The sequence below is a fragment of the Melospiza melodia genome, chromosome 2 (assembly GCF_035770615.1).
Source record: "Melospiza melodia melodia isolate bMelMel2 chromosome 2, bMelMel2.pri, whole genome shotgun sequence".
In the NCBI taxonomy this organism is placed as follows: Eukaryota; Metazoa; Chordata; class Aves; order Passeriformes; family Passerellidae; genus Melospiza; species Melospiza melodia.
In genome coordinates, this window is record NC_086195.1 from 63,118,949 (window position 1) to 63,145,963 (window position 27,015).

The 27,015-nt window shown below is 40.6% G+C and overlaps 1 protein-coding gene across 1 annotated transcript in view; it reads left to right on the top strand.

Moving 5' to 3' along the window:
* Nucleotides 1-3,505: 3,505 nt before the first annotated feature.
* The window catches only part of CASR (calcium sensing receptor), a 74,641-nt gene continuing 51,131 nt past the window's right edge, over nt 3,506-27,015 (top strand). The window contains exon 1 of the mRNA XM_063148453.1: nt 3,506-3,567. The gene's annotated coding sequence lies outside the window, so the exon portion shown is untranslated. The remainder of the gene's footprint in view (nt 3,568-27,015) is intronic.

Sequence of the window (27,015 nt, forward strand, 5' to 3'; positions counted from 1 at the left end):
GACAGTCCATGAGACACTATCTGCCTTAGTTCTGCTCAATATATACATCAACCCTGGGTAGGGCCAGCTGATTACGGATGCTACTCCAGTCGATCTCTTCCAAGAGCCCTTTCCAGCAGCTGCCATCCTCTCTCCCAGTCTGCTTTGGGCTGAGTTGCTACTGCATCTGGGCATCTGATGAGATGCAGCTGAAAACCATAACAGCCTTTCAATCAAACAAAACTCTTACAAGAGGAAAGTAGCTGTTTCTGAGCATCCTTCTGTGTTTCTGAGCTCTCTCTCCCTCTTCTGTGAGACTCCTTTGGTAGCTCCCTGAAGAATCTGCCCACGGACACTACAGGTGTCTTTCCATCACAAGGGACCTGCTGCAACTTGGGCAGACTGGCCTGACAGTGGAGCCTTTGATCCTTTGAGACCTAACCCTGAAGGCCACAGTGTAGTAGAGGTGACCACACTATTGTGGAAGGCAGAGAAACCTCTGGCTTCCACGCCACCTCAACTTTTCTCTCCTTTATCCTTATGTCTGATATTCCATCTCAGTCCTTCCCAGCTTTTCCTTCTTTCACAGTTTGTGATATTTTTGGGAAAAATTCAAAGGGAGGCTTGACTTGTAGTTTCAAAGGAACTAAGGTTCAGTAGTTCTGTGTATCCTTTTTCCTTTTGCTTTCACATGTGCCTCTTAAGTAGAAATGAGTCTCAGTATTTGTTGGTTTCCTTCTTTCATGGGCATTGTATCACTGAGCTGCTGATGCTGTTCAGTCTTGCAATAGAGAAGGAAATAAATTAATATTTGGATTTTACTTATTATTTTTATGCTGTATTTTATGTGTTTGTTGTATATGGCAAAGGCAGAGAGAAGCTGCGATGTAAGGACTCCAAAATCAGGTCACTAGTGAAAATGGCTTGGGTCCAGAGTCTCTACTAAAAATGTCAGCTTCATCTGAAAAGGGCAATAGAGTCAAACCCACAATTACTGTCATTAGTACAGGACACAGAATCTTAGTATTTCCCTGGTGTAAGTAGCTTACTCTTTCTTTCTCCTCCCATCTAATTCAAAATAAAATAAAGCCATGTGAATCAGAATGAAGGATAGCATGGGTTTGAAAAGGGCAGCATAGGTAATTCTTCCTCTGGAATGCTTTGTGGTGAGCTGTTTAGGCTATTTCCTTGCTAACTGAGAGATGTGGTTTCAAATCTGCTTAGAAATTGAAAGAACTGGGCCTTCTACATCTTGGTTGGGCTCCCCAAAACACTGGGATCTGAGGGTGCCCTGATAAAGCACATTCTGGTATGATCTGCTCAAACTCTGTAGGTGAGAAAGAGGAAGAAAGTGCTGCACTGGCTTAAATACAAGAGCCCTGAATGGATGTCATCCTGCCACCTCGCCTTGTGTTGCTGTGTTCTAGAAGCCAAGGAGATGTCCAGCAGGGTCAAAGACTGTCCCAGTGGGCTTGTCCTGCTGCCTCTTCCTCATCTGATTTTTATTGCTGGAAACATGTTGGAAAAAGGCATCACAATGTGATGAAGTCACAGATAATGGGGAGCTACAACTAATATTGAGAGAAATTAAGAAATAAAACTTTCTGTTATATTGTTTTCTATTTGATACAACCATGCATGAAGTACTGGGCCACAAAAACTCCTGTGGCATAAATGGCATGGCAGGCTACGTGGGGCAGTGCAGCAATGAATGTAGCAGTAGCCGATTTACAGATTCTGTGGAAGGAGTTTGGAGTTTGCCATTTTAAAGGTTTTCTTTCATCTTTTTTGTCTCTGCCCACAACTACATGATTACTTAAAATAACCAGCTTCCTGTTCTCCTCAGGTTTCTTCACAAGAGAACAGTTTTTAAAAAAAGTTCCGTTTCATTGCCATGCTACAGCATGGCCCTGAAGAGCCCGAGTCCAAATACTTGGTGTACTGTTTCTTCAAACAAGATTTTATTTTGATTTAGTATTTGAAATATTAACACTTTTGACTGCTGCAGGGAAGTCTCAAGTTTTCTTGGGGCTGCAAATCAAAGTTTAGTACAACATTAGAAGAGAATTCTCTGAATCTGTAGACCTTGTATCTGGGACCATCTCCAGTTAAGCATGATTAAGAATTAAGAAAGCTATTCTTTCCCCTTTGGTATCAATAATTGTCTTTTTTTAAATCTGAAAAGTATTTCCTGGCATTTTATTATGGTTGTGCAATTATACTGTATTAACTATCAAAAGGATGATGATCTATTTCTTAAAAAGTTAGTGTACTGCAGTAGAAATAGGAAAACTAATTATTTAGCAAAATTAGCTGTATCCTAATACATTAAATACTATTTGAGTAAGTAAGTGACTTCAGGTCTGTGGATAATTCTGTAGTAATACATAGACTACAATTTTACTAAAGTTATGTCTCATGGATCTCCTTCAGAAATAAAGGTCTCTATCACCTCTTCAAGGTAAAAATACAGCACACTGTAAATACATTCTAAGTGTCACTCTCAGCAATATATTGCAACTCTATCAACATTTTTGCTGTTATTATTTGGCAAAGGAAAACTGTATGCTCAGGACAGATCCAAACATCTAAGTTTGGGCTGGCTGTAGAATGGCACCAGAGTCTGTGTATAGAGCTACGTGCTAATTTTCCTTATAAAAAAGCATCTTATGAGGTCAAGAGTTTTCAAATACAAACTGTATAATGATCCCAAAAGACTGTTGCTCTCAAACGGTGTTGAAAGATTTTTGGATTAAGGAAGCAGTATAATAATGTAAGCGCTACCATATAATAATGAAAACATTTTGTTCTCTGCATTTCAATTTTTAAGATCCAAATCAACTGGTGGGTATAGCAGCTCTGTAGCAGTAAAACTCTGCAAAACCAAACCAAAATTTAACTGTACAGAGCAAGACGAGGATTTTCATCTCCAAGAAATTCAGGTCCCTGGTGGCTACTCTTTGAGCTTCAGATACCAGGGAGCAGCATAAATCCAGAGGTCAGACCTTTTCGTTGAGAGCTGGAAGAAGACCCCAGTCTTGAAAAGTGAGCAAGCAATGATTTTTTTTTATTTTTTTTTTTCTTCCCCCACAGTAGCGTCCTGCTGCAGGGTTAAGTACCCGTGTGCCAACCTGCCGGGCGCCGCTGCACGGGGAGCCGCAGGGTCAGCGCCCCGAAGCCTGGCAGCAGGGCGGCTCAGGGACAGCTATCCGCCTGCCCTGCGCCTCCGGGGCGGTACGCGCGCTGCCTGCCCGGGGCCGCCGCTACCTGCGGGGCAGCGCGGGGCGGCGCGGAGCGAGGAGCGCCCGGGCGGGTCCCCGCTGTGGCCGCCGCCGCCCGCCCCGCCTTGCGTGGCCGTGGGAGCGGGCCCGGGCGCCGGAGGCGGCGGGGAGGGCTGGGACGGGGCCCTGGCCAGGGGTTTCTCTCTCCCCCACCCCCTCCTCCCCTCGCCGCCGGTTCCCGTGAGGCTGCAAGTGCCGCCGCGGCAGCTGGGGGGCCGGCGGGGGATGCTGCTGCCGCCGCCCTGCCCAGCGCCGGAGTGAGGGCAGGAGCTGGTGGCGGCAGGAGCAGCCCCGGCGGCGGGACGAGGTGAGCGGGGCGCGGGGCAGGTGGGTGCGCGCCCGGGATGGGAGCCTGGGATGGGGCCGGGGCGGGCAGCGCTCCCGCCGGGAGCAGCCCGCCCGCGCTGGGGGCACACGGGGGAGCGACGGACGGGGACAGCCCGCGGGGTCTGACGGGCCGGGAGCGCTGCGCAGCGCCGGGTCTGGCTTTGGGGTGCAGAAACCTGGAGAAGCAGAGCCCCTGGCCAGGCGGGGTGCGGAGCGAGCCGAGGGCGACAGGGAGCCGGGGGCACTTCAGGCTGAGCCCGGCCGGCCATGCCAGGTGCAGACGTAATTCCACGGAGGGACCCCTCCGCCTCCCCTCCCCAAATCTTGGGCAGGGTGGTTTCTGATACATGTAGGATCAAGCGAAAGGAGAAATTTCCGTAGAGCTCTGAGGTGTTTTCTCTGGCTCAAGTTATCTAGGAATAATATTGAGGGGAAGAAGAACAGTAATTCATAACAAAACTTTAAAGAGCAACAAGTTGTTTTACTGAAATCACACGCGCTGGGAAAAAAAATCACCTCACTGATCCTGATAGAAAGTGGCTTAATAGCAGCATCTTGAAAACTGATTTATACCACAATTATGAGTTTCTGAAGCCTTAGCACTATTCAAACAAATTTCACCATATATATGAAGAAAGTTTTTGAGAAGTCCTGAAGCTGCCATTAAAATCTTCATTTTTACTCATGTAGATATAGTATATGATAAAATTATTTTCTTATTTGTTTTTTTTATTTATTTTCTTATTTGTTCCCTTTATACTGGGGTTTTTTCCCTACTTTAAACAGGTGGTCCACTTTGCACCTCCCCCTTGCTCCCTCTCAGGCTCTGCTCCCCAATACCACTTCTGTGTGTCTTTCTGTGCAGTCATGGTGCAAACTACATCAAGCTTGTTGGACACTCTGGGTGGGATTCAGAGGAGCAGAGGAGAGGGCTGATAGCCCTACATCTCCCAGCCATGGCCAGCACAGTTCTCCTGTTTTCTCATGTATCATGGAGGAGAGTGACTTTGCAGGCTTTTCCCGATTTCCCCTTTTGAGTAGCGTCTCTATCACAGTTGGGACTTTTTTACCTCCTACTCGAGTTTCACCACCCAGTGTAAACTCAGAGAGGATGTGCTGGGAGGGACAAGGTCAAGGGAGTATCAGTGAGGCGTTGCTAAGGCTATTTCCCAGGCACTGTGGTGCCCCTGAAAGTGCTTGTGCTAATTGTGGAAATTAGAGCCCTTAACTCCTGTACTTGATTTAGTCTGAAGCTGGGCAGTTGTGCACCTTTTTCACTTACTGTTCTATGTTTTACCCCTCACCACGCTGCAGGACTAAGCTCTCATTGCAAAGAGAAATAGAAGTTTCAACCCCAATAACAAAATCTGTTTCTGTGCTCTGTGCATTCACTGGGGTCTGCCCATCGATTCCTGTGTTCTGAAGACCGAATTCTTACATCTTTTCTAGCTGTGAGAGGGGAAAAATTAGTTGGATGATTATTAGGAATATGTTTAAGTGAGCAGTGGTGATGGCTGTTCAGATTAAATACTATTCCAAAATCTAGTTTGCATTTAATTGATGTAATTGAAGTTGTTGAAATGTAATTATTTTTAAAGAGGATTGATTATGGCAGGTTAGTGACTAGAAACCATACAAAGCATCTCAAAGTAATTTCTTTTGTTCTAAGACATGACAAGGCTGATGCTTGGAGCCATCTATAAAATTATTAGGGTGATCCTGACTCTGTGCCCAAGTGTGTGTCAAATCTCATTACAGTATTTGAAACCAGATTGTCCTACCCTTAACTTCTCAGAGAGGTCAGTGATGGAGTGGGTGACAGCAGGCAAAATTTTGACATCATTCTCAAAATGTCAATAGAGCAATATTGGCAGAAAAGGTTGAACAGCTACCTCCTATGTTAAACTTTATGGCTTAGTGGAAGAATTCAGATCCCAGGTCTGTCAGCCTGACACTCTTTCTACCATTCTCAAACCTCAATACTTTCTTGATAAGATTATTAGGATTATCTTCTGAATTATGAGCAAAAATGTCAAGTGAGACAGGGGGACATTTTCAGTTCATTCTCATTCCATCTGCACGTTGGTTGCAAGCTGCTGCATCTATTGTTGGTTGCAAACAACCTCTTCTGCATAAATTGACAGCCTTCCTCAGTCACTTATTAACTGCAAGAGTGCAGAATTCTTTGCCTGCACTAATTTGTGCCAACAATTTTGAGAACATTATTAACACCAAGTAGACTGAGGGAGGACATTGACAGAGAGGTGGTAGCTTTAGTACCAAAGTCTTCTTTGCTCGTGTTTCAAGGCTAATTCTGTGTAAGCACATTTTTGTTGTTGTTGTTGTTCAGCTGAGAAAGTTAGGTGAGATGAACTGCCCAGCTCAAAAAAAGAGAGATTATAATCTCTTCATGCCTACATTAAATGATGGTGAAGGCAACACAATCTAGTGACTCAGTTGTAACAACCATTCCAGAACCTGTTCTGGGCTTGGACACTGACCTCAGGCAAACATTTTCTCTCAGTTTTCTGGTTTGGAAAAAGTGAGGATAAAAACTGTACCTCACAGGATCTTATTAGAAATACCTTAGTTAGAAACAGGGGTTTCTAAAGCACACTGGAATTTCCATACAAAAAATTTTGCAGTGTTTTATGGTAAGATTGACATATGAGAACAGGCAAAGCAGAGCGGTTCAAAGTATCTGATCCTTTTTCCCTCCATTTTCGGGACAATTCAACTGACTGTTGTGGTGCATAGGGTTTGTTGACCACTTCTCTTATCTGCAGCCTTCATGTGGTCCTTGTAACTAGAACCCTTGTGTCTGAAACCAGCTTTACTGATCTAAATCCATTTTGGAGTTGGAGAGAAAACTTTATGCTACTGAACTTTTAATTTTTATTTATTAATAGTTAATTTGGGGCACTTGGGGCTGGAACGTTAACCTGCCTCTGCCTCCATGGCCTGGAATAGAGAGTACTTGGCGTTGAATACTTTGGTGGATGAGATACAGAACTCCTGGGTGAGTGTCTGAAATGGATAAAGCAGTTAGTAAGTGCCTGGGTTGTGATTTTTGATTCTTGAAAAATACCAGGGGAAAGGAAGTGTTAAACCCAGCTGTGACATTGCAGATATAAATATGCAATATTCTCTTGAGCAGAAAGTGAGGGCCATTGTGCTGTGTCCTCAGTTTGGAGAGAGATTTGAACCAATGCTCCTCTGGAGTTGTCAGAATGCAAATACTTGTGGTTGATGGTGGCACTTCGTGTGTTACAGTGACCACTCCAGCACAGTGCACAGGGAGTGGGAATCTGCAGTGACACATGCAAAGAGAAGAAAAGGAAGACAGAGAAAAGAAAGAAGGATGAGGAAGGGAAATGAGACAGGAGGCAAGGGTGGCAATGATCCTAGCAGCAAAAGGAACATTTTCCAGTAAGCAGTTCTGAATGTGATGTAAAAAATAACAACTGAAAGTTTTATTTTACTACACAGAGCCCAAATTCTTCCTTTGATCTCTGTACAAGCTTCCTTTTGGCATCTGTGGGAGATCAGGGGAGAGTGAGGAGTCTTGAATTTATGATGCAGCCTGTAGCCAGTCATGAAATGGAATTTACTCCTTTCAAAAAATGATTACATAGCTGTGAGTCAGCCAGAAGGTACACTCAGGTTCTGAAATAAATGATAAAAGTCAGTCAACACAAAGACATCTCACAACCAAAATAGTAGGTAAGTTATGTGAACACTCTGATTGTTGCAGCTAAACTGTTGGCATCTGTTTAAAAAAGTTATCTTGGTGTTTATGCTAGTATCTACAGGAATTCCTTGATGGACTTCTATTCAGTAATAGTTTGCACAAATACACTATTTTTGAGACTTGTGACAGTATTCAGCATCTAAAACCAGATATTTCATCTTAATAAGTTAGAAACACATTGAGACCTCTCATAAGTACCAATAAATTCACTACAACACTTCCTTAAATTATGGAATCTGTTTAGTAATTTTTCCTAATTAAACTTTCTACTTGAAAATAGCAATTGGGAGCTTTAAAAGATAGATAACAGATGCATCAACCTGCCAGAGTTGGCACAGGAAATAATGAAACTTAAGATAGATGATGTCAGGATTTTTTTTCCAGATAATTAACATGAATAATCAACATATATATAGGTCTACTAATGTACAGAAATATCATTTTTACTTGAAAGAATTTGACCTTTGATGCTTCTCTTCGCCTATTAGGCTGCTGATATTCTTGGACACTTGCTATCTTGAATTAAAACATTGAGAAACTAGGGGTTTGGAGGTTCTTTACATACATACTATGAGAAGCAGAACATTTCGTAGCAACTCAAAGTAAAATCTAATATTGAAGTGTCCTTAAAAATCATTCCTGCTGTAAGAAGCTCTGCTGACTTTCTGCCTTCAGTCAGCAAGTCCTTCTAGCACCACTACATTGTTCAGTCTGCTGGGTTTTACAAGCAATGGGGCTCCTGACATGATACTCGTCTTCACTTAGGAGAGCATGTTACAAACCAGAGTAGTGGTCTACAGTGTGCTCTGCAAACAGAAAGAGAACTGGTCCCTGGCACAGAGTGCTGAAGTTGTCTTAGGCAGACTAGGTTAAGGAGATGAAAGACTCTTCATCTTTCAATTTCATGTCATCTCCTCAGAGAGAGAGCTTAACAGATGTTGTCCTTTCCTCCAAGAAGTACTATCTAACCTGTATTTTCTGCTTTCTGTCCTCTCTGCTTTCTTTTTACCTTGTATCCCTAATCTTCCTGAAAGTGAGGACATTCATTCCCCATTCCTGTTTTTCCTCCCTCCGGCTCACCCATGGCCTGGCAGCATTAATTAAGCTTTTACTTGTGAAGTTTGTTTAGGAACTGCCTGTGTAAAGGAACATTACTAAAGACAAGCTGCTGAATGAATGTAGTACTGTGGGAGGATTTCCTCTAGCCCCATTTTTCCTGGCTCCTCTAGTAGCAGCTGGACATGGAAGCATAAGAGTTGGGAGCAGACTGGTTGTTCCAGTGAATGCAGCAGATACATGTCGCTCACACTCATTACTAGTGTCAAAGTGTCCACCAAACTCAGGAGCCCCATGGAACCATCCGCCATGGCTGTGTTCACTTGGGCCATTGCACAAAACTCCACAATGACAAGGGAAAAGTGGGGTTGAGATCTGGTGGTGATGGAGTTCATCAGTGAATTTACAGATTAGGGACCTGAGTGTCACACAGTTTTCTTTGCACCCTTTAATCTTCTCAGAAAGACTGGTACCTTTAGTACCATTTCAGGTGCACAGAGTAGATCTTTTGCAGGTCCTGTGTCACCTCTGCCAGATGCTGCAGTTATCTCTGATATTCTACAAGGCACAGTACAGGCAAGTTTAAAGGTCTGGACTAGTGCCTCAATAGTAGGGGCTTGTGGCAGGAATATTTTCCTTATTCCCATCTTCTTCCACCTTTTACCTCACTGCTGTCTTTGCCACACACAACGCACATTTCTGCTCAGTTCTTTGACACTGCTTGAAACCCCATCTTGGGAATCCATGATGGCACGGGTCCACATGTTCCACACTCTGTCTGCTATGGTAGTTGCTTCCAGGATGACCAGTTTAGCTCTATATGTTTTAAAATATTTTGAACCTTTCATAATTGGTACTCACCAGGACCTTTTGACTAACCCTAGGCAAGCCAGCTGTCCAAACCCTACAACAAAGAGCCAGTTTTCACCTCTCTCTGAGAACATTTTCTACATTTAGCCTTTGAGGAGAAACTTAACTAAGCTATGCCCTGTCAACACCAAGAAGTACACTCTACACCAGATGCCATTCTTTCTATATGAGTGTTCTGTAAGTATTTTGAATTGTAGAGGTAGTTCCTTTCAGGAACTTTATGTTGGAAAGACAACAATCTGCTCAAAGGACAACTAATCTATGTCACATATAAATCCCACAGATATTTTATGCCTTCTGAAAAGCCATATATTTTGCAAGACTGTCATATTCTTGCACAAATTAGAAAATGTCATACCCTGCTGATGAATTTCCTCCATTTAGTGGCCTTCAGTATGGGAAAAACACATAGATTTATAAACCAAGCTGTAATACTAAATCTTCTGATGCCTGTGTTTATTATTTCAAGGAAACTGCCTATAGTCTTTATCTCACCTTAGGGAGTCATCTGTGATTGTCCTGGTTCATGTGTTAGAGATTGAAGGGGCTGGATCCAGTTAGTGAGTGACAAACTGAGTATAAAAGTCTGGTTTCTAAACAACAGAAATACGTTCTACTTTTTGTGCCACGATGTCTTTTCAGTACATTACTCCATATGATATCCTTGTCTAAAGCATTGTAATGAGGTTACAAACATAAATATCATCATTGATGTGTGAATATATATATATATATATATATATATATGCATGTATAAACATGAATTCTTCATAACATTTAAACTTTTGTCTTTAACAAAGACATTGATAGCATATTGAGCTTCTTTTACTTACCAGGATTGTTCTGAGTTGAGTAATTTCAGCAGCTAGCTAGGGTACAATTACTGCTGCTTTCATTTCTTAGGAAACAGTGTTTACATAGTTAATGGTCTCTGATGTGTCATGTCCGTTTTCATAGCAAAGCCTTCAAAAGCATCAGTCAATCAGAAAGCTGAGCTTAATCTTAAACAGGCCTTTACCCTTCCTCCTCCACAGTTAGATCACATATTTTCAATACTCTGCCTGGGAGCTTTCAGCTGAGAGATTTGAGCAGTGTCTCTCCGTGAAGTGGTGCAGGATGCAGTGTCAGTGTACTGGCTTGCAGAGATGAGATCCCAATCCTCCAGGCTTAAGTAGCAGCTGGATGACACTTATGTGGGTGGAAAATTCTTAGTGCCTAAAGAGGGTGATGAGTATCTCAAGAACTTTCGAGGATCTGAGCTTTAGCTCCTCAGTGTTAGTAACTGCAACCTCTTCCTCTTCTGGAGCTTCTGCAACTCTTGCTCTATTTGTTTTACTTAAGCACTCAAGTTTTGGTTCACAGACATGAAAGGCAGAGATGTTTAGTTTAAGTTGAAAACTGAAGTTCAAATGAAACCACATGGTGTCTCATCACCAAAGTCACAGATACATTCTTACTGAGATTATGCTCTAACTGTGGGTACATCAGGAACTCTGTGGCTGGAATCTGACATAGGCATGATCAGTCACCATATGTTGGAAATAGCCAGAATGAAGTAGATTAAGTATTTGGCAGTTGATTTCCTTTAGGTATTTTCATTCCTTCCATAGAGTCTATTTCAGTTTTCAGTTGGTAAACTGAGGCATTTTATGAAGGACAAGAAATATTGGACACTTAATGGAAAGGAACTCAGTACAATCAGAAATATCCATACATTCTGGTCGTTGTTGTAGGTGAACAATATGGAGAGAAGTGCAGTGGCTCTCTGTGCTGTTGGACTTCCTGTGTGCAGTGACAGAGCTGAAGGTATGAATGTAGGAGCCTGGATCCAGCCATTTTCCCCTACTTGACAAACTGGAAGTGCTCTAGCTGAAGTGAGACATGTCTGATGTTTTATCATCAGCACCACAGCTGGCAGCACAGTGCAGAGAGTGGGAGAGTACAGGGTTAGCACTGAAACCAACAGCGGTGAGAGGGCTGGAGCACATGGGGAGACCTGACAAGAGGCAGCAGTGGGGTGGGAATTGAGGCAGGCAGAGAGCTGGCGCTGTGCCAGAGTGCATAATGCCAGCTTAGAGACCTGCCTAAGGGAAATGTGGGAAGAACATCATCCCTGTTGGAGTGAACAGGATCAACAAGGTGAAACAAGGGACTGTGAGGCTGAGTGCTCCCCATTTGTTGTTTGTATGAGGATGAGATGCTTTCCCTATATAATGTCTGTTTTCTTTCTCTCCTAATTACTAATTTCTTGCATTCTACATCAAAATGTGTTTGTACAAATAGACTTATTGCCTGATACTGGCACTGAGGCATAGCACTTTATTTTCCTTGAATATAGGTAGAGACTATTAGCTAGTTATAGCTGCAGATGATTGTATCTCTAGGAACCTCTAGGTTGGCTGGCAGATGATACTGAAAATACCAACAACATCCTATGAGAAGAGACCATTGACAAAGATTATTATAGAGGAACAGATTATTTTAATGCCTCTGTAGCAAAACAGTGTAAATTACTTACTCTGAAATTTCTTATTTTTCCTGAAAGCTGTAGAGTTTTACCAAAATGTCTTTCCTACAAGCAATGCCATGACATTGTTCATATTTGCAATTTTTAAAGTGAAAATCTTATTCTGGGAGGGGATTTGTAGCAGTCTCATTTTCTTACTCATTATGTCTTGTGTGATATTTATCAAGGCAATAGCTGCAGTTACTAGTGTCTAAAACAAGTCTTGGTGCTGTAATTTCTATGAACATTGCAAAACTGGCAGAGGTGACACAACAATTTGTATCCTCTCTCTTTGTGTACCTTGCCCAAAGAATTACTGACTTGTAGCTGAGAATTGTTGACAGTTGTGCCAACAACCCGGGGCATGCAGAAGACTGTATGTGACACCAAGAGTGCAGTTTGTCCTCACAATTTCCTGTTGCTGTTAGCAATTTGCAAACTGGCAGGTAGGCTTGGAGGGATGTCCATTAAAAACAACAACATCTTGTAAATTATAAGGAGAACACTTGCACGCAACACATGTGGACTATTAAGATTTTGTTATTATAGGTACTTTGAAACAACCCTACATTACATGGCCTTGTTTGAAAGGTCTTGTGTAGTAAATCAAAACACATTGAAATAGCTGTCTCAGAAATACAAAAGGTTGATGTGATATAGTTTTAAACATACAATTCCAGACAGTAAAAATGTTGACAACAGCTTGGCATCCAGATATTGTGTTTCATCCAGAGATCTGAAAGAACTTTTAAAAATGTCTAATTGCAGTGTAATGAGTTCCCATCTTGTAGCAAGGATTATTAAAGTAGAAAAAATGCATAACTATAATTTTCAGGTTCAGATTTCTATTGTTGGATGCCTACATTCATATTCATGTCCTTGATCTAAATATAGGTTTAGATGGCAAGTTGCATTCAATTTTGAAAAATGATCTGATTTCCAGGCCCAGAGATTGAAAGGAGGAAATTTTGATCAGCATTTGAAACACGTAAAAGCCTGAATATTTTGTTCCTCTCTAGGATTCGTCTCTTTTCTTTTCTTTTCTTTTCTTTTCTTTTCTTTTCTTTTCTTTTCTTTTCTTTTCTTTTCTTTTCTTTTCTTTTCTTTTCTTTTCTTTTCTTTTCTTTTCTTTTCTTTTCTTTTCTTTTCTTTTCATTATTTGTCTCTGGCTTTAGATGGTAATTGCCAGTTAATGTATCTCTGTTATGCTTACACTAATATTACAGCATCTTCTTCAGAAGCAAAGCAATTAAAATTATTCAGGTATCTAATAATCTTACAACTAGGAAGCAAAAAGAGTTCATACTTCTTAGTTTAGCATGTAATGCAGCAGTGCTGCTGTGTACCTAACAATGCTCATGTCCTTCCTCGGTTAAGTATTTCAGATGAGCAACGCAGCTCACATCCTGTTGGGGAAAGGGATTATGAGACTTTTATCTCTTAATTGAGAGAACGTGATTTCACCAAAAGAGCTGGCAGTAGGGTTAGATAACTCATGGCTCTCATCTTTTTCTTTCAGCACTGTGGGCTGATAGAAATTGAACATAGTGACCTGTGGGATCATAGAATGGTTTGGGTTGGAAGAAGGCATACAGATCATTCCATTCCAACCTCCCTGCCATGGACAGGGACACCTTCCATCAGATCAGATGTCCCATCCAGCCTGACCTCAAACACTTCCAGTGATGGGGCATCCACAGCTTTTCTGGGAAACCTGTTCCAGTGTCTCACCACCCTCACAGGAAAGAACTTTTCCCTAATATAGAATCTAAATCTCTTTCAGTTTAAGACCATCACCTCTCATATGGTCACCACATCCCCTTGTAAAAAAGTCCCTCCAGATGTCTTGTAGTCCTTTTTTTTTTACTGGAAGGCTGCCATATGCTGTCCCTCAGATTTCTCTTTTCCATGCCTCTTATGTCACCGGCCCCAGAGCTGGATGCAGCTTTCCAGGTGGGGTCTCATGAAAGTGGAGTAGAGAGAGAGAATCCCCTTCCTTGCCCTGGTGGCCAGCCTGGATGTTGTTGGTTTTCTGGGCTGGAAGTGCACATTGCTGGGTCATGTCAGTCTTTCCATCCACCAACACCCCCAAGGCTTCTTTGAACTGCTCTCAGTTGCCTTGCCTATACTCTCTGCCTGTCTTGCCTGTATACTTAGCCCAGTGTAAATTAAAGTGCTTGAAGTTAATATTATACCATTGTTTTATCCAAAAAGTTCACAGAGGAGAGTTTTTCAGTTGAGCTGTTTCTAAAAGCCAGAGACCTTCTGCCTTAGTACCAGCCAGCTCACTTAATGTTTCCTGTGCGTCGGGAAAACACCTGTGAGAATTAAAGTTCACCTTCTCCCCGTGGTCCTCAGTTATCAAATACCCTGCTGGAACCACAGGCAAGTGGCTGGTAGGCAAAGCAGTCCTGTAGCTACACTGTGGCATGCAGGGCTGGGGCTGGCCTCTCTCTGTGTTACTTGATTTGGGCAATTGCAAGGATGACATAAAGCTATTTTTGTTTCACCTTTGCTGGTCTTATGCCAAGAACAGCTTGGAGAACCTTGGCATGACTTGTACAGCAATGATTATTTCTGTGTAATTGTTTGCTGCAGCACAAAGTCTCTTCTCAGTCAACTGTTTAAACTATGGGTGATCACAGATGATTGGATTCATTGCCTTCTGCTGTCTTTATTTTTTATTAATACAGCAATAAAATCCTTATCTGCATGGATTGTGTAAATTGTAAAGAGGAAAAAAATAAACCTCTCTCCCAAGTTTATTTCATTTGTAAAGCCCTCTGCAGGCCTGACATCTGTTTAACATAGTGTATGTTTACAGTACAACTTAAATAGTTAAGTGTAATAATTACATTTAAAACCATACAGATGTTCTCATTCTGAACAAAATTCATGACTATGTAAGATTGCAAACCTTATCCCAATTCTTATTTACTATACCTCCTTTTTTTCCTAAACGCATAAAGAAAGAGGATCTTGTGGTTCCGCTGCAGATTGAGAACTGAGCTGTCCTTCTTACACTATCTTCTTGGACCATTTCTTCAGAAGTATTCTGCATCTTCCAAGACTCTACAACAATACATTTAAACCTACAGTAACAGCTGCTTGATATGATATTATTCTAGGAATACTCTATGACTTTGTAAACACAGATTGTGTGATAAAGAGAATCTCAATTGAAAAATCAAAAGGTCATTCTCGTTCATTCTATAGTGAGATGAAGGATGAAAAAAATGGATGGATAGAGCAGTACAGACTTGAGCTCATCTTGTGAGGCTTAGCTAGTTATTTCTTCAGCTCTGTCCTAAGTCACGTGTTTCCATTACAAAAGTTATTTCAATTAATTTATATAAAATAGCAAAATAATATTTCAGGTTTAGTTGTGATTTGAGGAAAAACTCCTGCTCTCTGGCTACAGTGTGATTAAATCATGCATAAGTAATCAGGTAATTACAAAGGAAATATAGGTAAAATTGAAAGCAGGTTCTGAAATTTTAATTAGCTTTACACAGATTTTACTATTTGTTTAGAAATTTGTATTGGGAATCAATTTAGTTTGCAGCTCTTCAAGTAATATTAGCTGGTCAATCATCCTAAATTGTTATTAGTTTGGAAATCAGAAAGCTTGTGCATGACTGTTGGGTCCTTTTAAGATCACACAATATCAAGAGAATGGAAGCTCGTCAAGTATTGTTTAAAGTGTTGTTTGCCTGGACATCTCTTTTGCACTCAAAAATTAGAGCAGAGTTTGAACATTTGTTCAAAGTTATGTCCTCTTTTAATCCAGCTCCTGGCATTGGAGGTTGTGTATTTTCCCTACATTTCCTCTTGTCACACCTTCCCCACATGGCAAGTTTGATCTGAGCCTCTTGCTATGTGGTCTGACCATTGGCAAAGCATGTTTGGAGGTTCATGCTCTACAGGTGAGATACATGTTCTTCAGCCCAGGTTAAAACATCGGTTTTTGAGACCTGAGCCAGGCATCTGAGCCAACTGCCAGCGTGTTCACAAACAAAACAGCAGATGCTTGTGGTTCTCTCTGAATAGGGAAGAAGAGACTGAGGATGTTGTGGATTATACTGGTCCAAAGAAGAAGTGAGGATAGGATTTGACAGAGAAACTGAAATTATTTAAATCAAATCATGGAAGCATATAAAACTTACATAGGGAATTTCTTCATTTCCTGTTATCAATCATTGTAGCAATGTGTTTTGCTGGAGCTCTATTGGAAATATTTATAGGTCTACATGTGTATGGGTCCATATAAAACCCTCTGGTTTAGGGAAAGCTGATCTAACTGCAAGGATTGATCCATTTCAACAAGTGTCAAATGCATTCACAGTAAATGGTGCTTAAACAGAAACCTGTCTCAACCTGAACCTCTTAAGGTTATGGACATGTGTAACCATACTGGTTTGGAATCTCTGCCCTTGCAAATGAGACATTGGGTTGTTTGGTTTTTTCCCATAAAAACTGTGTTGTTTTAAACTTGCAAGTTTTGCTGGGCTGCTATGATGTAAACTTTATTGAACATGACTAGATCCCAGAAGTTGCAGCAAAGTTGATAGGAACAGCTAGGCTGATAGAGTACAGGCTGACAAACACACAAAGACACACTGATGGGTTTATGTGTCTCTAAACACATAAATACATTAAATACCTGAGTATAAACATGTGTTTATAAATTCAGAAATATTAATCACTGAAATACAAAAATATGAGCAATGGTGGTGTCTGATTCATAGTTCTCAGTAGGAAGGTATGATGACAAACACCTGTGATAAGGACAGTTGGCTGAAAAATTGCTCACCTCTGAAAAAGGAAGAGTTAAACTTGGGCTCCTGGATCTCAGTACAACAGTCCTCATTTTTGTCTCCTGAGTACAGTTTGAGCATTGACTCTTCCTGATGGTCTTACCAGGTGCACAGTAATGTGGTTGGGAAACTTACCCAGCTGCATCACTCAGTCAGGACAGACTGAAGATAGAAAATCAGTGTAGGTTTTTAAAAATACCCTTCATATGTATGTCAGTAAGTGTGTCAGAAAATTTAAACACCAGTGAAAATTAACTGGCCCAAGAATACAGCAGGCTTGCAAAAATGGGTTTTTAAAAAGTGATCATCTAAGACTACATGATGTAAGTCTTAGCAGTCACAGTATTCATTGCTAATGATGACACTTACTGATAGAAACATGAAGCCCTTTTGCCTCAGTGCTTAAAAAACTTAAAATTGCTGGTGGGGTCTGAGGTGGGAGGTTAACTATCCCAGCTCATTGTGACTTGTTCTGAAATAAGCATTAATGATTTCTGCTGGAGAGAGAACCTGGACAAGGTATACATAGGTGAGACTACATTCTTTTTTTTCTGTGTCTGTACATAAATTTTGATGTACAAGGTAATACTGAGAAGCTACTAATAAAAGTAATAGGTTCCTGTAGTTGTCACGTCTTAATAATCTCTCTCCAAAAGAAATAATAGAATTTTTCTCTCTGTCTCTCCAGAAAGCTCTTTGCTGTTTTCCTCTAAACTCTGAAGACAAGATCCCTTGATACTGATGTTCCAGACAGAGCTATTAGATCTGAGCCTCCAGACAGAGAAATTGAATTTACAGGCTTGATGTTGTAAGGCTTCAAAGAGCCAAAGGGGTGGAGAGAAGACTGGCACGAAATAGTACACTTTTCTCAGTTCCACTTTTGGGAAATTAAATAAACATTTAGAAATAAAATCATGAAAGCATTTTTTAAAATTAGATATGTTAGCATTAGCTGTTCATTACATTCTCCCACTTGCAAACAAATTGTAGCAAAGTATCATTTGTCTTCCAAGAGTGTGGAGGCAAGGATTAATTTAATGTTTGTTAGGAAGTCTTAGATCCATGGAGAGAAGCTGTGAGAAGTGTCCACAGATCATTATGATAATTTTATATATAATAATGTTATGTTCTTTCATTTTGCTGAGGAACAATTATTCAATCTCAACATCCTCCACCCTCCACAAAAGTGGTCACAGCTAATTGTTATCTATTTATTGGCTAGGGAAGCTGAGATTTTTCTGCTGCATTCAACGTTGCACAAGAAATAAATGAGCAAGAAATGAAGCTGGCAAGAAATTAGGCATATACAGTGAACACTTGAAATCTTGGTGATGTAGTTGTTCACTGAAGTGCCTCCTATTCCTGTTTTCTTAGCAATGTTTCTTTAGCTAATGGGTTTAGCTCAGAAAGAGGTTACATATGCTAATGGTAGTTTTGTGCTCTCCTTGATTCCTTGCAGAAGGACCCAGAGGGGGGTGCTTTGTTTGTTTGAAATTGTTGCCTTTAGCTTTGTAGATAGTGAAAGAGGTGAATAAGCTGTCTTCTGAAATTTTAGGAGCAGTCTGCCTTGATCCTTTGTAATTTGGAAAGGTAATATCATGGAGTCTCTTTAACAAAAGCAAGACTCTTTAACAATATTGTCGGACCTAATCAAGGTAAGCAACAACAAAAGGGTTGAATGATTTGATTAAAATTTGCTGTTCCCAGTCACTTTGTAATGTTTGCTGCCTTGACTGTTGTGGTGGTGCTTTTTCACTGCCAGTCTGCTGTTTTAGTAGAGTTTTCTTGTTTACAGAAATCCAAGTGCATTCCTGTGGTACACCTTAAGTCTGTCTTTTCAATAGAGGGAAGTGAGATCCATGGATAGGTTAGTTTTAAGAGTATTTCCTTCCTCTTTGCAACATATTGCTCTTCAGATGGCTACAGATCTGGTAGGTTTGGCCTTAACAAGGGTATATTTTGAGTATTGAATCTGTTAAAAGCAAGAGAAAATCAGACATCACTTTAGTGAAGGTTTGAGGATGCATTTCCAGTTAGGCATTTGCTATTCCCTTTGTAAGTGTGGGCAGCTCTCTAAAAGTGAGATATCAATGAAATAACCTCTTGCTCATCTCTATTTATTCTCCTTTTGAGGCCTTGTCTTTGCTCTCATCAGTGTCTAAGTCAAAACAAGGCATCACACCATTGCTAACACTGCAGGTTTAGCCTGCTATCTGAACATCTAGCCAGGCTTGTTCTGCTTCACTAAAGTGGCACCCACAGGAAAGTGGCTCTAGATCTGGAACTTATCAGGGTTTTTTGTTTGTGCTTGAGACAAGTATACATGTGACCTAGACTTCAACTTTTACTGTGCTGACACTACAGGAAACACTTTCCTTGTCAGTAAGCTGATCTGTCAACACCAGAAGTAGTTCTAACTAGTGGCTACTTTTTGGCTGATCTTCTGGTCACTTGGGTTAGATGGGCTCTAGGAGTGTTGCCTTCAACAGCTGAAATGCCTAAGTAGAGGAATTCCTCCACAACCAAAGTTTAGATGATCTGCAGCAGAATTCAGTATCACTTTGTTCTCATTTTATAACAGTGGCACACCCGCAGCACCCACTATACACACAGTCTCTCCTTATGCCCTGAGGCTTGTGTTTCGTCCTGAGGAGCTCTCAATACAACTGCTGTGACACATGCAACATCACAGATACCCTTCCCTTACCAAAACACTGTGCATGCCTTCTGCCCCTCATTGACTCAGGAGGATCAAGCCTCTGAGTCATGCGGTGATTGCAACCCCTGAAGAGATATGTCCCTTTTTTGTTTTAAGATCTTGTAAGTCTATTAAATCTCTGGGTTTAAGTTTGTTATTTGCATCTCCCTGTACAAGTCTAGGGAGATAAGAAGAAAAAACAGTGAGTTAGTTGCACTTGGGATTCTCGCCAGTCTTTGTGGGATGGAAAATTCCTTCCTAATTCCATATCTGACTTTAAATTTGACCCTCAGCGTGTGAGCAAGTTAGACCAACATACGCACTTAAGAAAAAATAGATCCTTCGTGTCCTAGCAGGACACTGGTGCAACTTTTTCAGGGTCTCAGTCTAGCTGCTGCCAATCAGTGAAGCTTTGTCTTCATTCAAGCATCCTAGAGCATCCTGGTAAATTGGGCATCAGAAAAAAGAGTTATGGAGTCATTTCAATGCAGAGCCATGAGGAAGATGAGTATGTTGAGCACAGAAAATCTCTGGTGCCCAGGGGAGAATTTAGTTTTGTACATGCCAACATTAGTGATCAATCATACATTTAAACTGCCTTCTTCACTGCTAGTTTTTGTGTTTGTATTGGATTTTAACTAACATTGCTTCATTTTACAATCTAGAGGACTGATTAAAAAATATGGAATAGGTTCACAATGAGATTGATCTCTGGATAGTGTCTTTAGAAAAGACTCCTCTCATTGATACCATCCCTTAAACAAAACCTTTAAGATCTATCTATAAACTAGTTTTGAATCTATTACTTGCAATTTTTAATCTGGTCAATCATATGCCTTGGACATATCCATGTTGTAGTCTATATAGTTGTCTTTATCTAGTTCATAATTTCATTAAAAGAACAGTGGGGGTTTTTAAAAGTATGGTTTGAATTAATAATATTTTATCCTCATTGATTTTTAGAAAGACTGCTGGCTCAAATAATTTCATTATTGTACCCAGACGGATATTGGGGTATGGTGCCTATAATTTCCCTGGTCTTCCTTCTTTAGTAGATATTTAATAACTGCATACACTTGCAGTTCTCTGACCCTTTGAAATTTTCCCATTTTTCCATGAGTAGTTCAGTATCAACACTAGTGATTCGGAGAACTCCTTATTTAGTTTATGTTAGACTCCAGGCCTGTTGATTTGAAAACATTTAATTTTAGCAGATCTCGTCTCACATCTCCTTTTATTACCTACGGTGAATTTTGTTGGGCTGACGTAATATGGGATGATACTTTCTACAGCTTTATTCCAAGGACAAAACAATGTGCGAAGGACAAAATGTTTATTCGATATTTCCGCCTTCTTTGGATTGTCATTTACAGTTTTATCACCCGCATCAAGCAATGGGCTCATGGCCAGTCTCAGGCACATTTATATTTATAAAAATATCATTTTTGCCTCTTTACCTCTGTTAACTATTTAGTACTTCCTTGATCTTGTAAAACTCCCTCATAAATTCCCTGCGTGTTTAGAATCCTAGCATTTATTAATGGTTTTTACTTTCCCCTTTCTTCAATACTACAAATAAGTGGTTTTAGTATTTTTATTGCCAACCTTTTTTTTCAGACAGCTTCTGGTTTAGTGTAAATATTTTTGTGCCTGGAAGTGCATTTTTGGTCCATGACTGGATAGGCTTAACACTTAATTTACATTTCAAATTGATTTTACACTATCAGCCAATGGGAATGATGATTGTTGAAGTTTGTCCTGTTTAAAACTCCAAGCCTGGTTGAAAACAGCCCCCTCTTACTGGTTGATGCCACATTTTGCTTGAATATCGTAATTGTAACCACATCACCATTACTGGTACCCAGGCAATTACCAGATGAAGGCAAGCACTAAAAATTTCTAGTCCATCAAAAACAATCCTGTGGCTGAGCTGATTGAGCTCCCACAGGGAAATTTTTATGTTACCACTAGAGCCCCAGGAAACTTAAAAATCATCTTATTGCTGGCCACTTGATGGGTACAGCAATTCCTCCTCAACACATTTTTTTCAAGTTAGCAAGGAAATTGCAATAAGAAGCAATAAGAAACAAGAAAAAAGGTTATTAGGAACAATTCCAGTGAGTTTCCCAAAGGAAGCATGAGAGGTTGCCTGAAAATCCTTGAGTTTTTTTTCCTCCCACTGGCTGTTTGTGCTTGCTCCATGCTGTTTGCTGCCCCTGCTGTTGTGTTGATAGAAATGTTTATAGGGCTGTGATGTAAATAAGAGCACCAAGACTCAATCACATTTTTTAAATGTTACCAGCAAGATGTGTTCTGATTTACAGCAGGATCGTCTGGAACTTCTATCAGCCAAATATCTATTCTTGAAAGTTTAAATACGAGACGTGAATAAAACAGGATATTTTGTACCAGTCCCCAAGGCAGAAAACTAAAATAGATGTAGGTTGTCCTTTACACAGCATCAAGTATGGAGTGCTTCTGTGACTCCAATGCTGTATGAGCAGCTTTGGCTCCAGCTTAAGGAGACTGTACTCTGAGGTGATACAGGATTCCCACTGAGAGAGGAAAGGGAGGAAACAAAGTCAAGTATATAGCTGGGATCTTGTTGGGAGCTGTTAAAAAAAAGACCATCCAAAGGGAAGGCTGTCCTTTCCGCTGTGAAATGAATTTTTTGGTTTGTCACTTAAAGTGAAGGGGAATCTGGTTCATCCTCTGGTCTTCCACTTTTGTTGTTGCTGAAGAACAGATCCCTATGGAAAGAGGATCCTCACCTTTTGAAACTTACAAGGGTCTATATTTCTTTCTCTATTTCTGAGGCAAGGGGTACCATTTCATTCTTTGAGTGATTTATGGGAAGCAGGAAAGAAAACTGGAACAATTCAAAAGAGGATAGCATGATTTTCTTTGATTAGGTGGCAAGATTCCTCCTAGGAGAGGAGAAAGTATGGCTGAGAAATGGTGAATGGACATTTGGCTGGTGGTATCAGCTTCTTCCTTTGCTGTTCCTGAAATAGTCACTCTTGTCACCTGCCTTTCCTCTCACCTTGTCTCCCACTCACCTTTCCCCTCCCACTTAGATAATGAGAGCACCCATTCTCTCAGCCCTTAACTAAGAATTAAGTGGGGATGGAGTGAAGCCCTATGGGTAGGGGGCTGACTGCTGTAGAAAATTCCTGGAAGTGGAAATGCTTATCCAAATCTGGCCCTCTTCTGGTACTCCTTCATTTGACACATTAATCCTGCTACCCGCAGAACTAGTCAGCATAATGCCCCATTATAAATAAAACTACAGACATAAATATCTAGTCAAGGTAGAAAATACGGGTTTGGTGGTTTGCCTTTCCTTTGCCTTCTCTTCTCTTCTCTTCTCTTCTCTTCTCTTCTCTTCTCTTCTCTTCTCTTCTCTTCTCTTCTCTTCTCTTCTCTTCTCTTCTCTTCTCTTCTCTTCTCTTCTCTTCTCTTCTCTTCTCTTCTCTTCTCTTCTCTTCTCTTCTCTTCTCTTCTCCTCTTCTTTCTTTCCACCTGCTGAAACAAGCACAGCAGAGTTGTTTCTTTGTCATGCTCCTGCTCCTGCATTTTTCCAGCCCAATTAGGCCATTACCAGGGCTAAATGAGGCATAGAGCCTCCAAAAGTCACACCGTCGTCCCGGAGATGAAGCGTGTAGAGCTGCAGAGCTGGCAGGCAGGCAGGCAAGGTGGCTAAGTGTGACCCCAGGTGTTTTTCTGCTCCAGAAAGATCACCTTCAAAAAGGAGTGAGGGGGAAGTCAATCAAAGAACATTATTTTTTAAAGTGCTGTGTTAACGAGAAGTGGCCACATTGTGGTCAGTTAACACAGATGTGGTTCTCAGGGATGCACAGAGGAAGTGGGTGGCCACGGTGTCTTCTGATTTCTGGACCATGTGGCAGAACGGGCCATGAAGACCATGAAAACTTTAAAGTATCTTCCAGTAGTTTTGGTATTAGTTTTTACTTGCTGGTCAAGAGCTCCCTCCCTGCCCTTAGGTCTGTAGTGGGCAATCCCACTCTCCTGACAGACAGATGGTATTCCAGCATCCAAGCTCCCTATCCAGCTGGGAGCCTTCAATCATTCATATCATGCCAGCCTGTGCAGTAAAGCAGGGTGCTCTTCAGTTCTTTCCGTGGCACAAACTCTGTATTTGATTCTATTCCCAAGCTGCTGGGAACTCTGTTGGATGTGGAAATGATGCAGAGAAGGACGTCGTCTCTCCTTGCCCTGAAGCTCTGGTATTCTTCACCAATCATGCTTAAATTATGAACTGGGAAAAATTAGGTTGTAATATCTAACACAATGGGAACAGGCCCTATTTAGAAAGGCAGAGAACACAAAGCCTAGCAATTCAGTTCATTAAAGCCTGGGATCCCCTGCTTTTATTCAGAGAGGAGCTGTGCCAGAAAAGAGGCTAATTTTCCATAATATGCTGTTTCAAGAACATAAGGTGTTGTATGCTGAAACAAAAATAGTACATGCACTCTTATGATTTATTTTTTTTTGTACAATGAAGATAATGGATGAAGTCCTTTGCTGTGAATACAGATTATTTTGGAAGCTAAATAGCTTTGCTTGTCCCTACTTTCACTTGAGTTCTGCTGTTTTTACTCACACTGAGCAATACCTTAGCTGAATCATATGAAAACTCCTCAAGAATGTGGTAGTAGTAATACTAAATTCACCAACTAAATAAATCTAGAAGTGAGAAAGATACAATTCCTAGCCTTTTTCTCATTTAAAAGCATGATAGTGGACCTGTTGAGATAGCTGTAGTCAAAAGGAGACTGCACTTGAGCATCATTAGATGTGTTCTTTTGGATTTAGTTATTTGAGGTGCTAATCTAAAAAGAGCATGCTCTTCATCAGGGCAGTCTCCCCAGCAAGTGTCATGCTCCTGTCATGCTCCAGCAAGTGTCTTCCTCAATTTCAAATCCAGCTGAGTTGGTTAATTGCATCATCACAACAGTTTAACTTAAACTGCCAGAATTTTCAGGAGAAAGCTAAGGTGAGGGTTCAAGATCTGTTTTGTCAACTCCTGATGACCTCCAATAGTGATGCAATAAAAAATCACAGTGACATTGTGATATCTTTGGTGGTTATATCAGCTGAGGAGAGTGACAGGGAAATTTCAATAGGAGAATATGATTTTGATTTGTTTTTTTGTTTGGTTGTTTTTTTTTTTCTTTTGTAAAATTAAGGCTGGTTTTCATAACATTTTGTCCTATTTGCTTAGGACATTAATCAACTGCTAGCTAGTGGAGCTAGACATGCCCTTTATTAGACACTAGCTGTATAATTTTCTAACACATTTTTGAAGCAGGCATCACTGGATACTGCTGGACGCTGGTTCTTATACTGAATGGACTGTGATTTGAACCTGGATGGGAACTTCCAGCATCCTCTTATATTATAGGGCAGATAACATGCATCTGTAGGGTTCAAGATGAATTCTGTGAAAACTTTAGTAAAGTGTTTACGCTTGTCCACTCCATCTTTTACAAATCATTGTGGAAAGTTTACTTCCTACAAACTTGTAAATAATATGAAGTATCCCTGGAGAGGGCAGGGAGTGCAATAGGGGAGAGCAACACAGGCTGTTTGCATTGGTGTTGCTACTTGCCAGTGCTGGCTGCATGTCATGGATCTGTGGTATCATCTTACTGATGTCTGCAGCCACAAAGTGCAGCCCCACAAGCCCAGGCAGCATTTCTTGGGTGAATAAAGTAAATAGTCATAACTGATAAACAAATTCCTGCATATCACATTGATCTTCCAGCGTGTTGCAAAGGCAGATGAGGGTCACTGTTGCTGTTCCAGGGGTCAGTGTATAGTGTACAGTATTGTATTCCTCCCTGTGCCCCATTCCATGGGACATGCTAGCACAAGCCAGATCTGCAAAGAAAACTCAGCAAAACTTGCCTTCTCTCATTGTAGGGCTAGAGTGGGACATGTGCCTGTCTGTGCCCATAACTCACCTCCCCTCACTCTTGCAGTTCTACTCTTGAATTTCTTCTGTGCCCTTCACTGATCTATTTTAATGATTTATGGGTTTTGCAGAGCTTCTGTCCTTGCTAGAGTTCAATGTTTCTGATGACCTTTCCAAGACTCCCTTTACACTGAAGCTGTTTCCTTTTCCTGGGGACCCTGTTCACTCCTGCCTTCTCTAGCAAGAAGAGGTTACAGGTCGTGTACAGGCAAAAGAAATACAAAAATAGACTAGAATGTTTTGGTATTAGAATGAAAGAAGGAGAGAGAAGAAAACTGGAGAAGGAACAATAATTATTCTGTTCAGAAAATCATAATGAAGAGAAAATAAGCAATGGGAAAATTTTAAAAAGGAAAAAAAAAAGGAAATAGAAGAAAAGAAAAAGAAAAAGAAAAAAGGAAAAAGAGAAAAATAAAAAGGCAGCCTGTGACAGTAGACAACTAGAAATATAAATGAAAAGGATTAGGAATAAAAAAGCCACAAAAATCCATAAGAATTCATTAATAAATCATGCTGGAGTCAGTAGAAAAGAAATTATCCAACAAAAAGGAAGTGTTTATTTGTTTTTAATAATAGTATAAATGAGAACAGAGCAATCAGCCAGAGGCCACTTTAGCTTCTGATGCAGCAAACCAATAAGTACATGCTAAGCTTTTAGAATCTGCTAAATTTCATTAAAGACAAGTCTCACTAAAGTTGAGCACATACTTAAGTGTTTTTTCTGAATTGGATTTGTGTTGAAACTGGCTCAGAATTACAGTTGTCCTTATTGTTTGGTTCACTGAGGATTCTGCAGGGGAAAAAATATGAATAAAGCATTTTACTTCAAGCGCAGATGTTTTTAAAAACAAAATCAAGTAAAATTAAAATAAATTCCTAAGCAAAATATGTTTTCCTCTGTAAGCAATTTGACAAAGCTGGACTTGAAAAAGTGTTCAGCTCTCAGATCTGTATTTTATATTTTTGCTAGAGAAAAGCCTGAATCAGCCTTGATTCAGCTGATACTCAGTTTGACATCTGTTGACATAGATGAAGCATAGTTGCAATACGTTTCTAAAATTATTTCTGTAGACTATTACAAGTTGGAAAGCAAAGTCTCAAATTAATTGACATATGGCTGCCAAGCCAGGCAGGATAAAGAAACAGGTATCATGTCAAGGGTCCTTCCCCACAACAGCTGTGGGAGAGCACCAGTTCCAACAAACCCATACCAAACTGTAATCAGAAACACGTTATCCCAGTTTATTTAAAAGCTGCACTTAACAGACAGATTGACTTTCCTAGGGGCTTGCACCTAATCCTGATTGATCAAAGATGCCTTTGGAAATAATTTTGCTGATACAAATCAGATTCTTCTCATGTTTATTTACATGATCTGGGCTTATTTTCTCTTGCTGTTTTGTAGAGGAATAATCAAAAATTGGTTGATTAACTGAGAGAACTACAGAAAGATAATTATGCATTGCCTTATTTGAGAATTCTTTTTCTGTTATTTCATCTTCCCTGACCTTTTGGTTTGCTCACCACAGATCTAACACTGGCCAATCAAAAAGTGTGACATCTCTTTTGAATAACACTTCACTAAATTGTGTAATTTTAATTCTAACTACTCACAAATGACTGACTGCTTTGGCATCCCCCTGACCTCTCCTCTGTTCTTTTCTGCCTCACAATGTAGAACAGAAAGAAAAAGCAGTTCAAGATGTCCTACCCTGGTGACCAGACCTTCTAA